At 41.4% G+C, this 15,095-nt stretch overlaps 1 protein-coding gene across 6 annotated transcripts in view; it reads right to left on the bottom strand.

Moving 5' to 3' along the window:
• CSNK1G1 (casein kinase 1 gamma 1) overlaps positions 1-14,676 on the bottom strand; it is a 226,036-nt gene extending 211,360 nt beyond the window's left edge. For 3 of the 6 annotated variants that reach the window (XM_066273995.1, XM_066274000.1, XM_066274001.1), the window contains exon 1: positions 14,531-14,676. The gene's annotated coding sequence lies outside the window, so the exon portion shown is untranslated. Of the gene's footprint in view, positions 1-9,005; positions 9,162-14,484 lie in introns of all 6 variants that reach the window. The other 3 variants (XM_066273998.1, XM_066273996.1, XM_066273997.1) reach the window with 3 other exon arrangements.
• Between the last annotated feature and the right edge of the window lie 419 nt (positions 14,677-15,095).

The raw sequence follows: 15,095 nt of genomic DNA, 5'->3' as shown, positions 1-15,095 counted from the left end.
CATGATTCATTTTAATGCAGCCACATGTGTACTTGCTAAATATAGGCTGGAATATCTTCATTATTTTTAAATTGGTGGATTTCTATCTAGAATATGAAAAATAAATCTGCTTTTAACTAGTCCTGGCCAGGTAGGATAGCTCAGTCGGTTAGAGTGTCATCCCAATATTCCAAGGTTGCAGGTTCTATCCCTTGTTAGGGCACATACAAGAATCGACCAATGAATGCATAAATAAGTGGAACAAGAAGTCAATGTTTCTCTCTCTCTCTCTCTCACATATAAATAAATAAATAAATAAATAAATAAAATAAAAATATGCTCTTAACAAAAGATCCACTGACACCTGGTACTTAAAGAAAAACACAACTCACTCGACACTTTAGAAATCAATTAGAAAATTCAACCAAATATTTGAATTCTAAGACTGGTAGTTTAACACACTTAAATTTCCTGGAAAATTTACTTCTTATAAAATTATAATTTCTTCATTAACTAAAATTAACCAATTAGTGTATTATATAAGAAATATGGGGAAGGGGAGGGGCTTAAAGAGAAACAAAATATAGGGTGACAGAAGATTACTTGACTTTGGGTGATATGTATGTATACAGCATAACCAATGTCTAAATGATGTGGAGATGTTTTCTCTAAATTTATGTACTCTAATTGACCAATGTCACCCTGTTAAATTTAATTGTCTTAATTAATTAATTAATTAATTAATTAAAAATAGGGCTGAACTGGGATTCAGGAGACGTGGGTTTCAATTTGACTCATTAGTCGTACAATCTTAATCAAGTCAGCCTCTAAATTTAAGTAGTCTCAGCTATCAAATGAAAGACTCTAACTAGACCATCTCCATATTTTCTTTTAGCTTTATAATTCCATAAACCACGAAACTTAAACATAGGCATTAACCAGATGGATCCCATTAAAGACAAAGTGAGCTTATGTATTGATTGATTTGGAGAACATCTATCTTTGGAAAAACCCAAGGGCTTTCACACAAACAGATTGTTCCTTGTGTCTGTTATTTTAACTAGGTGAAAAAGCAAACATAATCCACTAAACATAGAGTTACTAAACAATTTTTACATCATACCCTAGATGACTAGAAAATCTGGTGTCACAATACCACCTAAGGTTAAGATAGTCTGGAATAACAAAGGGTGTCCTAGAGTCCAGAACAGGACAGCTATAAAGCCAACTGAAAGAGGATTCTAGCTACCAATTACTACTTAGGCTATGTAAGAAACAGTGTATCAGGATAGCACTTTATTGCTTTTAGAATACATAATTCCACTCTGAGTCAGAATTGGAAATCATCAGGCAACTACAGCAGTACCCATGTACTCTTTCTACTCAATCTTTGCCAGCTCAAACTTCTGGACAGTCTTCAACAAGCATAATAAGAAACAAACACTGCAGCTCTGGCCAAGAAATCTGTACTGAAATCAAGAAACCCTGAGCAGTAATAAAATACAAATAGCAAAGAACCTTAACTCTAGTGATGGTTCAAAAATTCTGAATTTAGATCTCTTTTACCACTTGTAACTGTATGGCCAGTACCACATTTAGTTCACATTTCCTAATCTCAAAGAACTACGCACCTGTCAGTTAACACCTAGTGACTTAATATCAATATTCTTTTTAAAATATCAATCTTTTTGAAAGGGAAACTCAAGACTCTGAATAATGCTTCTAATTATATCTGAAGATGTTAGGGAAATCTCTTTTCTAAACTACCTCCACAAATTATTTTATTCATTTCAGTTTCCTTTAAAAAGTCATGCTGTGGCCTGACCTGTGGTGGCGCAGTGGATAGAACGTCGACCTGGAATGCTGAGGACCCCGGTTCAAGGCCCTGGGCTTGCCTGGTCAGGGCACATACATACAGGAAGCAACTATGAGTTGATGCTTCCTACTCCTCTAACCCACCTCTCCCTCTCTTCCTCCCTCCCTCTCTCTCCTCTAGAAATGAATAAATTAAAATCTTTAAAAAAAAAAAAAAAAGTCATGCTGTGGAAAGAGCATGGACCTGGAACACTGAGGTCACCAGTTCACAATCCTGGGCTTACCCAGTCAAGGCACATACAACAAAAGTGAGGCAACTATGAGTTGATACCTCTCACTCCTCCTCCCTGTAAAACCAATAAATAAAATATATTTTTTATATATTTTTTATTTGATAAATTTGGAAAGCTGTAACAATACACTGTTTTTTAGATTTTTTTTTTTTTTTTTTTTTTTTTTTTGAGAGTGAGAGAGAGAAAGAGGGAAGGAGCAGGAAGCATCAACTCCCATATGTGCCTTGACCAGGCAAGCCCAGGGTTTTGAACTGGCGACCTAAGTGTTCCAGGTTCATGTTTTACCCACTGTGCCACCGCAGGTCAATAAAATGTTTAAAAATTTTTTTAAATAAACAAAACAAATCATGCCTGGGTTGAAGTGAGAGGAAGGGATTAACTGGCAGAGCCCAGAGGATTTTTAAAAGAGTGAAAATACTCTATATGACATATATTAATGGATAAATGTTATTACACATGTTTTTCAAACCCACAGAATGTATAATAACACAAAGACAGAAACCTAAGTTAGATTATGAACTCTGGGTGATTATGCATCAATGCAGATTCACCCATTATAACACAGCCATTTTTTTTTTTTTTTAATATTTTTTTTTTTATTTATTCATTTTAGAGAGGAGAGAGAGACAGAGAGGGAGAGAGAGAGGAGAGAGAGACAGAGAGAGAAGGTGGGGAGGAGCTGGAAGCATCAACTCCCATATGTGCCTTGACCAGACAAGTGCAGGGTTTCGAACCGGCGACCTCAGCATTTCCAGGTCGATGCTTTATCCACTGCGCCACCACAGGTAAGGCAACACAGCCATTTTTAACAATAAAAGTGAGCAAAATCAAATAACACAAATTTTATACTTGCTAAGCTGGACTTTGGTAAACTTAGAAACATTGTACTATAGATTAGAAGACACTTCTATACTACAGTATAGAAGACACTGTTAAGAGAATAAAGACATAAGCCACAAACTGGAAAAAAAAATATTTGCAAAACACATATCTGATAAAGGATTTGTATCCAAAACATACCAAAAAAAACCATTTAAAACTCAACAATAAGAAACAACCCAATCTAATAACGAGCGAAAGATCTGAACGAACCTCATCAAAGAAGATATATAGATTGGTAAATAAGAATATGAGGCCCTGGCTGGTTGGCTCAGTGGTAGAGCATCAGCCTGGCGTGCAGGAGTCCCGGGTTTGTTTCACAGCCAAGGCACACAGGAGAAGTGCCCATCTGCTTCTCCACCCCTCCCCCTCTCCTTCCTCTCTGTCTCTCTCTTCCCCTCGCGCAGCCAAGGCTCCAATGGAGCAAAGTTTGCCCGGGCGCTGAGGATGGCTCTGTGGCCTCTGCCTCAGGCGATAAAGTGGCTCTGGTCCTGGCAGAGCATCGCCCCCTGGTGGGCATGCCGGGTGGATCCCAGTCGGGCGCATGCGGGAGTCTGTCTGGCTGCCTCCCCGTTCCCAACTTCAGGGGGAAAAAAAAAAAGAATATGAAAAGGTGCTCAACACTGTTAAGTAATTATGGTATTGCAAATTAAACCACCTATCAGAATGGCTAAAATACAAAAAAAAACTGGTAATACCAAATACTGGCCATGCTGTGGAGCAACACAAATGCTTATTCATTGCTGATGGGAATGCAAAATGGTATAAACTGCCAAACTTTGGAAGACAGTTTGGCAGTTTCTAAAATTAATGTCTTATTATAACATCCTGCAATCATGTTCCTAGATATTTACCAAAAATGTTAAAAGCCTATATCTACACATAACCTTGCAAATGCCCGTTTATAGCAGCTTTATTCATAATTTCCAAAAAATGGAAGTAGCCAAGATGTCCTTCAATAGGTAAAGGGATAAACAATGGTGGCATATCCATATAATGGAAAATTACTGAGCAATAAAAGGAAAAGAGCTATCAAGCCACAAAAAACACATAGAGAAAACTTAAATGCATATTGCCAAGTGAAAGAAACCAGTCTAAAAAGGCTATATACTAAGGCCCTGGCCGGTTGGCTCAGCGATAGAGCGTCGGCCTAGCGTGCGGAGGACCCGGGCACACAGGAGAAGCGCCCATTTGCTTCTCCACCCCTCCGCCGCGCCTTCCTCTCTGTCTCTCTCTTCCCCTCCCGCAGCCAAGGCTCCATTGGAGCAAAGATGGCCCGGGCGCTGGGGATGGCTCTGTGGCCTCCGCCCCAGGCGCTAGAGTGGCTCTGGTTGCAACATGGCGATGCCCAGGATGGGCAGAGCATCGCCCCCTGGTGGGCAGAGCGTCGCCCCATGGTGGGCGTGCCGGGTGGATCCCAGTCGGGCGCATGCGGGAGTCTGTCTGACTGTCTCTCCCTGTTTCCAGCTTCAGAAATACAAAAAAAATAAAATAAAATAAAAAAAATAAAAAGGCTACATACTATGTGACTCCAACTACATGAAATTTTGGAAAAGACAAAACTATACAGAGACAGTAAAAAGGTTTCCAGAGGTTCTGGGGGAGAAAGAAGAGGACTGAATAGTTAAAACAAAATTTTTAGGGTGGTAAATCTATTCTGTATGAAACTGTAATGATAATTGTAATTATGCATTTGTTAAAACCCACAGAACTAGGCCCCGGCCGGTTGGCTCAGTGGTGGAGTGTCGGCCTGGCGTGCAGGAGTCCCGGGTTTGATTCCCGGCCAGGGCACATAGGAGAAGCGCCCATCTGCTTCTCCACCTCTCCCCCTCTCCGTCTCTCTCTTACCCTCCCGCAGCCAAGGCTTCATTGGAGCAAAGTTGGCCCAGGCGCTGAGGATGGCTCTATGGCCTCTGCCTCAGGCGCTAGAATGGCTCTGGTTGCAACAGAGCAATGCCCCAGATGGGCAGAGCATCGCCCCCTGGTGGGCATGCTGGGTGGATCCCGGTCAGGCACATGCGGGAGTCTGACTGCCTCCCCACTTCCAACTTCAGAAAAATACAAAAAAACAAACAAAACAAAACAAAAAAAAACCCCACAGAACTATACAACACAGAGTGAACCTTAATGAAAACTATGGATCATAGTTAATGACATACAATATAGGCAATATTGGTTTATTAATTGTAATATACTACACTAATATAAGTTTTTACTAATGGGGAAATGAGTTTGGGGGATTATGTGAATATGAGAGACATGAAATTCTAGCTGCTCAATTATTCTGTAAATCTAAAACTGTTCAAAATAAGTCAATCTTTTAAAAATTGGGAATTCACAATTCTTAAAAGTAGATGCACTATTGCTACTTTACAGAAATTCTATTAAGAAATTAAATAAAATCAAAGTTAAATTTAAATAAAAATTTAACTTTAATCTCCTTTTTTTCTTGTTTCTTTTTTACAGAGACAGAGAGTCAGAGAGGGATAGACAAGGACAGACAGGAACAGAGAGAGATGAGAAGCATCAATCATTAGTTTTTCGTTGCGCGTTGCAACACCTTAGTTGTTCATTGATTGCTTTCTCATGTGTGTCTTGACCGCAGGCCTTCAGCAGACCAAGTAACCCCTTCCTTGAGCCAGCAACCTTGGGCTCAAGCTGGTAAGCTTTTGCTCAAACCAGATGAGCCCATGCTCAAGCTGGCGACCTCGGGGTCTCAAACCTGGGTCTTCTGCATCCAGTCCGACACTCTATCCACTGTGCCACCGCCTGGTCAGGCTCTCCTTGCCTTTTTCCTGGCATTGGTCACACTGCTCACACCCCGGCTCTCTAGCACCTACAGTATTTCCCCATGTATAAAACGCACATTTTGGGGGGAAAATTTGCGGTCTAAAAACTGGGTGCATCTAATACAGTGGTTGCAGATTTTTTTACTTGCATTTCCCGTTTTTGCATGCTTGTTTTTGTGCTCACTATTGAAGACAGTGATTCGTCATCAGACACAGATGAGGATACACTAATGGATGGGAGTTCTGACAATGATGAGGGGTTGTATGATAAATAAAACTTGAGTTCAATAACTTTATGTAATATTTCTTTTTTCAAATTTCAAGCCCCAAAATGTAAGGTGCATCTTATACATGGAAGCGTCTTATACACGGGGAAATACGGTAGATCAGAGAGTGACAGCTAGGAAATGGGAGAGATATCCATCTGGGAGGCTGCTGGATCCATTATGGTTAGCAATTTAGCCTGAAGAACTAAAATGAGATCTGGTAATTATCATGGACACTTAAGCATATGTGTGCACACACCCCCAAAAATTTAAAACATTTTCACATCATTCATTAATGCCAATAAATAAGTGTATTTATAAATTCAAGGGGGCTGTAATGTATATTTTCTTATACAGGCTCAAGTACTCTACACCTCTTTTTGTAGTTTGAAGAGTCAGAATGCATAAGCTACAGAAAGCAAAGTGGGCCCAATGCTGGTGATCCCTAGAAATTATGTGGCATTTTGATGGACACATCAAACTGTAGCACTGTGACAGGCTTATCCAGCACTCAAAGGTGTAGCACCAAGTTTTTTTTAATGGCCAGGGAAATGGCTACCTGTTCACTCAGTTTCTCTGGTAAAGGAAAAAACAAGAGAATACCCCTTTCCCTGGTATATTAATGCCTCCATTGTGATGCGTAAGCTGTTAATGAAGAACAATTCCCATCCCTGATACCCCAGGCCCTATCATAACTACACTACACACTCAGCACTGCTGGTAACTAACAGACTACAGTAGTGTAGGGGCAGTCCATCTGTTTACCTACATCACCAGAACTCTCCTGCTGAAAACAAAGTATGGCTCCCTTCTATCCAGATGGCTCTCTCTTCATTCCATTTCTGGGATATCACACCAGTTCTACTTACAGTTTCTCAAAGATGCCTGGGTCTTTCTGGTCCATGTCACATGTCAACTACTGTAACCTGAACAAGTTATGGTATTTTCCAGCTCAGTAAACCCAAAAGCCTGGCATCAGGATTTATTAAGATACAAACTGAAAAGTGACAAGTATGTGCCCTATGAACCGTACAGTAGTACAATTTAGCTGAAAACTACATTAACTGGCATGAGGTCAAGTAAAACTCACTACCGAAACACTAAATTTAGGTGAACTTATCACTAAACAAAAAATCTCCAGCAGCTTCTCTTCTGGTTGTGACATCAAAGGGGAAAAAAATTTGATTCTACATCTCCACAATCTATTTTCTTAACAACTTCCACCAGGAGTGAACTATAGTGAAACAGTAATGATAAGAATGATTTATTGGTGGGAGGGAGTAAAGAAGGACAAATATATGATGATGGAAAATGATTTGACTCTGGGTGATGGGTACACAACATAATCAACAGTTCAAATGCTATAAAAAATGTTTACCTAAAACCTATGTACTCTTGCCTGACCAGGCGGTGGCGCAGTGGATAGAGTGTTGGACTGGGATGCGGAAGGACCCAGGTTCGAGACCCCGAGGTCGCCGGCTTGAGCGCGGGCTCATCTGGTGTGGGCAAAAAGCTCACCAGCTTGGATCCAAGGTCGCTGACTCCAGCAAGGGGTTACTTAGTCTGCTGAGGGCCCGTGGTCAAGGCACATATGAGAAAGCAATTAATGAACAACTAAGGTGTTGCAATGAAAAACTGATGATTGATGCTTCTCATCTCTCTCCGTTCCTATCTGTCTGTCTGTCCCTATCTATTCCTCTCTCTGATTCTCCCGCTTTCTCTGAAATAAATAAATAAATATTAAAAAAAAAAAAAAAAACCTATGTACTCTTTTTTTTTTCCTGACAGAAAAATACAGAGAATCAGAGAGAGGAACAGATAGGGACAGACAGGCAGGAAGGGAGAGAGATGAGAAGCATCAATTCTTCATTGTGGCTCCTTAGTTGTTCATTGATTGCTTTCTCATGTGCCTTGACTAGGGGGGCTACAGCAGAGGAAGTGACCCCTTGCTTAAGCCAGCAACCTTGAGCTCAAGCCAGAGATTTTGGGCTTCAAATCAGTGACCTTTGGGTTCAAGCGGGGACACTCTCTTAAGGTAATGAGCCCGTGCTCAAGCCAGATGAACCTATTACATTCAAGCCGGTGACCTTGGGGTTTGAACCTGGATCCTCCGTTTCCCATTTCAACGCTCTATCCACTGCACCACCACTTGGTCAGGCTGTACTCTTATTGATCAATATCACCCTGTTAAATTTAATATTCTAAATAAAATTAAAGAAGAAAAAATAATGGTTTATTAAGGAGCATTTGAAATCTTGCTCCCTGACATTATGTCTTCAGTTTCGCTACATAAACTCAAAATTTCTATTAAAAAAAAAGGCCTAACCTGTGGTGGCACAGTGGATAAAGCGTTGACCTGGAATGCTGAGGTTGCTGGTTCCAAACCCTGGGTTTGCTCAGTCAAGGTACATATGAAAGTTGATGCTTCCTGCTCTTCTGCCCTTTTTTTTTTCTCTCTCTCTCTAATGAATAAAGTCTTTTAAAAAATTTCATTAAAAAAAAGAATGGTTTACTAAGTGAATGATGACGAAGGACAAAGGTACATTAAGCTACCTAATGGTTTATATCTGAGAAAACAATTGCTTTTAACCAATGTGTGTGATGTTTCTGTGTAACTCAGTCTAAAAATACAAGTATTTTTAGTTACGTTTACTGACATAGCTGAAATTATATAACCTAAATCTGAGGATTTTTATTTTTGAAAAATAATCTGATAAATTCAAAGCCACAAAACATGAAGGGGTGAGAGACTAAGAAATCTGAAACAGATGGTGCCTAATATTTTTCCCCACATCCAACCTGAATACAATCCTAATAATGTCAAAATCCAATTTAGCTCTCCAAATAAGTAATCTCCCAAATTGAAAATGGTGATTCTGAAATAAATTCCTTATTTTTTTCCCTCAACTTCTCAAAGTTTTTATATGTGACAGAAATGAGCAGAGAGAGAAATTAGATGTTTAAAAAAATATTGTTCGCCTGACCTGTAGTGGTACAGTGGATAAAGCGTCGACCTGGAAATGCTGAGGTCACCGGTTCGAAACCCTGGGCTTGCCTGGTCAAGGCACATATGGGAGTTGATGCTTCCAGCTCCTCCCCCCTTCTCTCTCTCTCTGTCTCTCTCCCTCTCTCTGTCCTCTCTAAAAATGAATAAATAAAATAAAATAAAAAAAATTTAAAAAAAATATTGTTCCACAAATTGTAAAATTCTTTCATGACACTCTACTTCCACTTACCTAAAGTCATTGAAAGACTTTCTGTCAAGATTGGTGATATTTAAATCTGTCCATGGCTCTGACTGGGTAGTTCAATTGGTTAAAGAATCGTCTTGACACACCAAGGTTGCGGATTCGATCCTCAGTCAGGGCACATTCAAAAGTCAACCAAGAATGCATAAATACATGGAACAACAAATCAATGTGTTTCTATCTCTATCTCCCTTCCTCTCTCCTTAAAATTAAATAAGGCTCTGGCCAGTTGGCTCAGTGGTAGAGTGTTGGCCTGGCATGTAGGAGTCTAGGGTTCGATTCCCGGCCAGGGCACACAGGAGAAGCGCCCATCTGCTTCTCCACCCCTCCCCCTCTCCTTCCTCTCTGTCTCTCTCTTCCCCTCCCACAGCCGAGGCTCCACTGGAGCAAAGTTGGCCCAGGCGATGAGGATGGCTCTGTGGCCTCTGCCTCAGGCACTAGGATGGCTCTGGATACAACAGAGCAACGCCTCAGAGGGGCAGAGCATCGCCCCCTGGTGGGCATGCCGGGTGTATCCTGGTCAGGCGCATGCGGGAGTCTGTCTGGCGGCCTCCCCGTTTCCAGCTTCAGAAAAATGCAAAAGAAAAAAAAAAGTAAATAAATAAAAAAATTTTTAAATATCTATGATATAAGCCTTTTTTTCTGTATACAATGATTATTTCCCCATATTACAGAAAATTACTTTTTTAAAATTGCTTTAAATTGAAATAAGCTTTGGGCCTAACCGGGCGGTGGCGCAGTGGACAGAGCGTCGGATTGGGATGCAGAAGACCCAGGTTCGAGACCCCGAGGTCGCCAACTTGAGCGCAGACTCATCTGGTTTGAGCAAAAGCTCACCAGCTTTGATCTAAAGTCGCTGGCTCGAGCAAGGGGGTTACTCGGTCTGCTGTAGCCCCACAGTCAAGGCACATATGAGAGGGCAATTGATGAACAACTAAGGTGTCGCAACAAAAAACTGATGATTGATGCTTCTCATCTCTCTCCGTTCCTGTCTGTCCCTATCTATTCCTCTATCTCTGTAAAATAAAAAAATAAAAATTAAAAAAAATTAAAAAAGAAATAAGCTTTGGAAGAATACTTATTTGGTTGGAGTAAAGTAAAGCACTGCCAGGCATTTTAAAAACATTTCCACAGTAACTTTCACTCCTGATTTAGGAGCACCAGTAAAATTAACTGTTCTTTGTTCCTTATTTGATTCTAGTAAATGGTATATAAACCTTCCCAATCTCTCCTTAAACTTTCTGAGTTCATCCAAGAGATGGATATTAAAGGAAGGTTTAGTCATTTTTAGATTTCCTGACAAGCAAATTCCATAACTGCCAACTGCAAAGATCTTTAGAACAGTCACATACACTGAGTGGAAAAGGTCACTAAGAAAAGTGTCATCTCTAACAATCTCTATTGTTACTCTAACAGCTAGTATCCTATACCAAAACACATGGTTTATTAAAGTTTTATGAGAAGACAGTGGAAAAATGGGAGTTTCTGATAGCTTTACCACCAAAGCAAGATAATACGCCCTCAAATTTTAGATTTGAAGGTGTTGAAAAAAATGATCCATGAAAACACAGCTAAAAGCTTAAAGAGCCTGACCAGGCAGTGGCGCAGTGGATAGAGTGTCAGTCTGGGAGGCAGAGGACCCAGGTGTGAAACCCCAAGGTTGTTCGCTTGAGTGTGGGCTCATCTGGCTTGAGCACAGGCTCACCAGCTTTAACGCAGGGGTGCTGATTTGAGCCTGGGATAATAGATATGACCCCATGGTTGCCAACTTGAGCCCCAAGGTCACTGGCTTGAACAAGGGGTCACTGGCTCAGATGGAGCCCCCTGGGTCAAGGCATATATGAGAAAACAATCAATGAACAACTAAGGTGCTACAACTATGAATTGATGCTTCTCATCTCTCACCCTTCCTTCCTGTCTGTCCCTCTTTCTCTCTCTCTTAAAAAAAAAAATGCCTGACCAGGCGGTGGCGCAGTGGATACAGTGTCGGACTGGGAGGCAGAGGACCCAGGTTAGAGACCCCGAGGTCGCGATGAGCTTGAGCACAGGCTCATCTGGTTTGAGCAAGAGCCCACCAGCTTGAACCCAAGGTCGCTGGCTCAAGTAAGGGGTTACTCGGTCTGCTGAAGACCCGCGGTCAAGGCACATATGAGAAAGCAATCAATGAACAACTAAGGTGTTGCAACGGGCAATTAAAAACTAATGACTGATGCTTCTCATCTCTCTCCATTTCTGTCTGTCTGTCCCTGTCTACCCCTCTCTCTGACTCACTCTCTGTCTCTGTAAATAAATAAATAAATTAATTAATTAATAAAAGACTCTTACATTCATTTAAAAATAAAAAAAAAAAGCTTAGCCTGACCAGGCGGTGGCGCAGTGGATAGAGCGTCGGAATGGGATGCGGAAGACCCAGGTTCAAGACCCCGAGGTTGCCAGCTTAAGCGCGGGCACATCTGGTTTGAGCAAAAGCTCACCAGCTTGGATCCAAGGTCGCTGGCTCGAGCAAGGGGTTACTCGGTCTGCTGAGGGCCCACAGTCAAGGCACATATGAGAAAGCAATCAATTAACAACTAAGGTGTTGCAACGAAAAACTGATGATTGATGCTTCTCATCTCTCTCCGTTCCTGTCTGTCCCTATCTATCGGTCTCTCTTACTCTGTCTCTGTAAAAAAAAAAAAAAAAAAAAAAAAAGCTTAAAGATACACTAAAGACTTCACACCTTTTTAAAAAGCCATTTAGAAAGGTGAATAACCCTACAAAAAGCTACAACTTCCAAAGCATAATTTCAACTTAAAAAAGTACAGATACTTCATTAATCATTTTAAATACCTGTATATCCATCCATGTATCAATTTGACCAATATTATTTAGTATATAGCTACAATGACGGATAAAACTTAAAATATTATTTCTATCTCAAGAAGCATGCTACAGTTAGAGACTTTTATCAGAGGTTTTATGGGGTTTTTATTATTGATTGATTTTAGAGAAAGAGGAAGGGAGAGAGTGAGCGAGAGACAGGAACATTGATCTGTTCCTGTATGTGCCCTGACTGAGGATCCAACCAGTAACTGCTGTGCTTCTGGACAATCTATACAACTGAGATATCCAGCTAGGGCCAGAATTTTAATATTTTTAAAATTTCTATCCTGTAGAGACACGGAGAAAAATATATTTGAAATTGTTTCTCTAAATGAGTTCAGATCTATAAACCTCTCTAAAAACTGATATTTTTGTTACAAATTTAGTTCCTACTTTTTATACACAAGAAACTATTATTAAAGCAAGATGTTTGGTTCTTATCCTTTGAATATAAAGCACATTTAAAAATTAAAAAGTACCAACTACAAGTTTCATCAGAAAGCAAACTATATTAGTTGAAAATCTGACATAATGTTACACATAACTATCATTTTTAAACTATAAAAAAAAACCAAATTATAAAGACTTTATGTTCCTGAGATTTATTCTATTCTCCCATCATGAATGATTTAAAAGGAGAAATTCATTCCATAGTCATTTATTTTACAGATTGTACATAAAAATTCTGTAAGTTTTACTAATAGTTTAAATCTAATTAAGATAAATCATGCCACTGATGTTGATTTTAATCTTAAATTATAACTACTTTCTATTTTATGCCCCAATTTCAATTCTCTTCAGAGACATGGGACATTAATTAAAATTTACATAAATTACTTTTTAAATGTTTTCTTATCGATCCTACTATACAGATCACAAATCTGAGAAAACATTTGAAACATTAGTCTTTTGAATAAATGCACATATTCTGCTTTAATTTTAAGAGTTTTAAGAAACTAGTGATAACTTAATTTCAAACCACTTATGATCAATTTCTATAAATCACTGAAAGTCCTGTAGTACACATGTTTTGGAATATTATCCAATTACCTTCCTAATGCAAACCTCATTCCACAAAACTGGGCTATCTTGGCTGTGTAAGATTAATGGTAATTCATCTTTCAATTAGAAGGTGATTCCATCTCAAGTGGGCTGTTATTTAAACATATTACCCACTTTTCAATACTGGTGAGAATTTTAACTCATTTTACTTATGAAGAAAATTAATCTTTGGTAAGTTCCATGACTTGCTCAAGGTCACCAACTAGTCAGTGGCAGTCTGGGTTCAATCCCCGATTTACCTACCTCAAAGCCAAAACTTCCCCTGGCCACAATTATCTCCTTAAAAGATTAAGAGACAGGCTGAAAAGCAGATAATCCTGTCTCTCTGAAAATATCTATTCTAAGACATCACCCCACAGTACTTACAATTCAGTCACTGATTGAAATAAAAATGGAGAGCATCTTTCTGTTTCATTTAAATTAGGGCAGGCTTACTGGCAGGTAAAAAAGAGGTTGGAAAAGGCTTGCCTCGACATGTCTCCCCTAGACCACTATATCTATACAGTTCTCCTAGGCTACTTTTTTAATAAACACGCAAATCTACCAGACAAGGCTATGCCAAACTAGCCTATAGTTTGTTGCTTTTCAGAACTGCATTTCCTAAGATAATATGATTTAATATAAAACTGGGAGGTGTTGTTGAACATGCTACTCTTCCACTTTCCAAACATCTGAAGTATCCTTCAGAGGCAACAAACCCGGTTCCATCATCCTCTCACGCTGTGATGCATGCCCACTTGGGGGGTACCTCTCGCGTACCACGCTGGGCAAGACCAGTAAAGGAAGAAGTGGGGGAAGCGCACGGAAGTTGGGTGAAGGGAGGTTTCCTTGCCCACTCTTCTGCCCTAGCTCTGCCAAGGGCGGCTCCCCACAGTGCCCAGCAGACTCACAACCCCCACAAACCTCGAAACCCGGCTATGTCCCAGCAGAAGCGACAAGGTAAGCAGGCAATGGAAGCTTTGCCTCCAACCACTCTGCCGAGGTCCGTGCTCTCCTATTGGCCCCGGAGGATGCTCCCATTTCACAGCGAGCCCTCCAGGTGGAAAACTCCCCATCCACACCCGCTGAAGTCTTTTGCATCCAAGGGGGCGCCTCGTCTGCAACCTTCCCTTCGACACCCGAAACTCTGTGCCGGCGGAGTCCACGGGTCCCCTCTCTCCACCCCCGCAAACCTCCCCAGAAACACTCGCCGTCCTGCGCCCCACCCAGGATCTCCGCGACCCCTTCCCCGACCCGGAGAAGGGCCCCCTTACAGGACCCCACAGACACACACACACACACACACACACACCCTCAAGCTCCAACCTCCTGGATCCCGTCGAAGCCGGAACGAGTACCTAATCTGGCGGTGCTCGGTGGCTGAGAAGGGGCGGGCGCGGTCCTCTTTCAGAAGCTCCGAGCGCTTCTCTTACCCACCCGCAGTGGTGGCTGCTCTCTTTACCAGGAACCTGAGGGAGGAGAGGTGTGGGAGGGGAGGGGGAAGGCGAGGAGCGGAGGGGGGGAGGCAGGAGCCGAACCGGAACTACTAGCACTGGCCCCACCCTCGGCTTGTCGCACAGCACCGGGGAGCTCTGGATAGGACAAGCTTAAAGCAGGCCGCGAGAAACGGACACCACCACTTCCGGGTCATCCCTCTACAGCCCCTCCTTAGCAACCGCGTGGGGTTGCTAAGCGGAAGTGCCTCAAAGACAACACCCCCAATTCTTCTGGGACTATCAGGAGGTAGCTCGAAGCGTGTGCTCTTCTTTGGTAATAATAACTTTCTGCCTTCTGCTTCTGGTCTTGGACGTAGCACACGTTTCACAGCCAGAGTCACAAAGCCCATCCTGCTTTTCCCTTCAGCTGTACTCCTCTCCCCGTCCTCCCCCCAGTCCTTGGCCACTATACAGTATACAACTGCTT

This window comes from Saccopteryx bilineata, chromosome 4 (assembly GCF_036850765.1).
Source record: "Saccopteryx bilineata isolate mSacBil1 chromosome 4, mSacBil1_pri_phased_curated, whole genome shotgun sequence".
Taxonomy (NCBI): domain Eukaryota; kingdom Metazoa; phylum Chordata; class Mammalia; order Chiroptera; family Emballonuridae; genus Saccopteryx; species Saccopteryx bilineata.
This window is presented reverse-complemented; position numbering and strand designations above follow the sequence as displayed.